The following is a 3,396-nucleotide window of genomic DNA, read 5'->3' as shown; positions in this document are numbered from 1 at the left end:
TCCTGTATGCTAGCTCCTCCTCCTCACATCTTTCCTTTAGCTACCATTTAGGCACGGTACGTCAATCTGCTGCTATATGTTCTCCTACCATCTTGTGGCGAAAATACAAAGTGCAGCAACAACTAAGACGTTTACGATACAGACCGGATGCAAGTTGAATGTAGGTAGAAATTAAAGGGAACCTGACGCGAAAAGTATATGGAGGCTGCCATATTTATTTCCTTTTAAACAATACCAGTTGCTTGGCAGCGTTGCTGATCTATTTAGCTGCAGTGGTGTCCGAATCACACCAGAAACAAGCATGCAGATCTGACAATAATGTCAGAAACACCTGATGCATGCTTGTTCAGGGTACATGGCTAGAAGTATTAGAGGCAGAGGATCAGCAGAATACCCATTCAACTGGCATTGCTTAAAATAAATAAACAATTGTCCGCCTCCATATCTCTCTTACTTCAGGGATCCTATAAATTAGTTTTTTGGGGATGTGGGAGGTGAGTGGCATATATTAGCATAATAGTATGTGAAACTGCTGAAAAATGCTCCTCAGGCCCCATTCACACATGATAGCGCAAAACGCCGGCGCTAGTTGCATGAGTGATTTGTCAGAGGAAAAATCACTGAACACTGCAGCGATTTTTCTGCGATCCCGTTTACCGCTTCTATAGCACTCAAACGCTATCGTCGGGAAATCGCCTGAAAATGGTGTGATTTTGGGCAATTTGCGGCGATTACTGCAAATCGCCCAAATAAGAACGGGTCCATAGGGTTTAATTACACTAGTGCTTTGAAAAGCGGTGACGTTTGAGCGTTTTGCCGGAATCGCCGGCAAAACGCTCAAGTGTGAATGAGGCCTCAAGCAGGTTCACATTGCCTCACTGTCATACCTGTGCCTTTTGATTTGCTCCCAGCAAAGAAGATTCTCGACTGTCACTTGTTTCCTGTTTTTATTCTTTGTAAATATAGTCAATAGCCTGTGAATAGCTTGTACAGAACAAATGAAGCACTGTTGTTGGTGTATCACAAGCACTGTCTACAGACTTGCTTCACCCTGTTCCTGTCCCAGAAGGCAATAACACCCATGACCTATCCCCATGTTATAGAGGTTATTTCCTGAGGTCAGTCTGTGAAGTGAGTAATAAGGACACCTCTGAGGAAAACGTAGCTGAGGTGTATGAGCAGAGCTGTGATAAGCCAGAGACACAGTACACTGCACCACAATAACAAACAGGCCACTTTTCAAACAACTGACCTTTATTATATATAGTTAAAGGACACACAAGGTGACATCTGGCATGATGAAATAGACATGTGTATATGTACAGTGCCAACACTATGTACATGTGTATATGGACAGTATGTACAGTGTCAAGTGTGTAACTATGCTGTTACTATTTTTCTTTCTCTGCCTGAAAGAGTTAAAAATCAGGTATGCACGTTTCTGTTTCTGTCTGGGTCGGGACCGGGTTGGACTAAAGCGTTATACTCACTGATAAGGAATTACAGCCATAAAACACTTTTCTGGCAGAAAACGGCTTCTGAGAGCAGGAAAGATGAAAAATGGGTCAGTAGTTCATAGAGTTTAGTTCTGGCATACTTCATTGCAGTCATTGAGCAGAGACAATGAAACAATAAAAACTTTAAAAAGTAGATTTAAAAATAAAATCAAATTGTATCTAAAAAAAAGGTCATTTTTGAGAGAAGGAGGATAGATACAATTGTTTATCACATCAGTTTATTTTTAGAGATGGCCCGAACGGTTCGCCGGTGAACAGTTCCAGGCGAACTTTGGGTGGTTCGCTTTCGCCCCTATAGTGCACCATTAGAGTCAACTTTGAACCTCTACATCACAGTCAGCAGGCACATTGTAGCCAATCAGGCTACACTCACTCCTGGAGCCACTCCCCCTTATATAAGGCAGACAGCACCGGCCATTACACTCACTCGTGTGCCTGCAATTGTGAGAGAAGGGACAACTGCTGGCAGACTCTCATAGGGAAAGATTAGTTAGGCTCTTGTAGGCTTGTTAGCTTGCTCCTGGCTGATTCTTATTGCTAAAATAGCACCCCACAACAGCTCTTTTGAGAGCTAATCTTGTTCTTGTGATCTATTTTTTTTCTGTGTGTCCCACTGACACTTGTGTTGCATAGACAGCCTTGATAATTCATACTGTGTGTGTGCCACTGCCAGGCCCAGCACATTCAGTGACTACCTGTGTGTGTGACAGGTGCACATTGTAATACCCAGTACTGCATATACCTACCTGTTGTGTTGAGTGTACCCACCTCATCACTGCATATACCTACCTGTTGTGTTCAGTGAACCCACCTCATCACTGCATATACCTACCTGTTGTGTTCAGTGAACTCACCTCATCACTGCATATACCTACCTGTTGTGTTCAGTGAACCCACCTCATCACTGCATATACCTACCTGCTGTTGTGTTCAGTGAACCCACCTCATCACTGCATATACCTACCTGTTGTGTTGAGTGCACCATCTGACCATAGATGCCTGGTCTGCCAAGCACGGTCAAAGCAGGTACATAACTTACACAGTCCACTGGGTCAGCCTGGTGACCGTTGACAAGCAGGGAGTACGTGGCTGTGCAGCGGACCAACTTGTGACACCTCCACGGCTTGCAGGCAGGCCTCCTGCCTCCTCCTCTCCTTCTCCTCCTGCTACATCCTCTTTGCTATAGTCCTCCTCCTCCTCGGCTGAATGGCAGTTCAACTCTACTGGTGCTGCGATCTCCTCTCCAGCTACACAGCCCCATCTCCCCAGGGCCTATGCTGCAAGCCAGGGACGACGGTGTCACGCCATCTTAGTTTTTCACCACACATAGCGTTTTGCATTTTGGCCAAGAAGTTCCATTTTGGTCTCATCTGACCAGAGCACTTTCTTCCACATGTTTGCTGTGTCCCCCACATGGCTTGTGGCAAACTGCAAATGGGACTTCTTATGCTTTTCTGTTAACAATGGCTTTCTTCTTGCCACTCTTCCATAAAGGCCAACTTTGTGCAGTGCACGACTAGGGATGCTCACCGCGGTCCGCGGAATTCATTTTTCCGTGATTCCGGACGGAATTTGGTGATTCCGTTCCGTCGCATTGGTACGGAATTGCCTTAGCGCTATAGCGGAAATTCCGCAGAACGATGTGTAATTCCGGTGGAATGCGGAATTTTGTAAGCCAATCACAAGAAAGCCCCTAGAAGAAGTTTAAAGTGAAAACAACAGGATTTCTTCATGGAAATCGGAATTTCTGCACCAAACAGAGGCTTACAAAAACCACCCAAACGGATTTCTGCATGAAAATCGGAATTATTTCAGCACCAATTACAGTGTTAACAAAAACCAATCAATCCTATGTTAGCAACCAGCTCCCTAGCTATCT

The sequence above is a fragment of the Hyperolius riggenbachi genome, chromosome 10 (assembly GCF_040937935.1).
Source record: "Hyperolius riggenbachi isolate aHypRig1 chromosome 10, aHypRig1.pri, whole genome shotgun sequence".
Taxonomy (NCBI): domain Eukaryota; kingdom Metazoa; phylum Chordata; class Amphibia; order Anura; family Hyperoliidae; genus Hyperolius; species Hyperolius riggenbachi.
Note: the sequence above shows the minus strand (reverse complement) of the source record.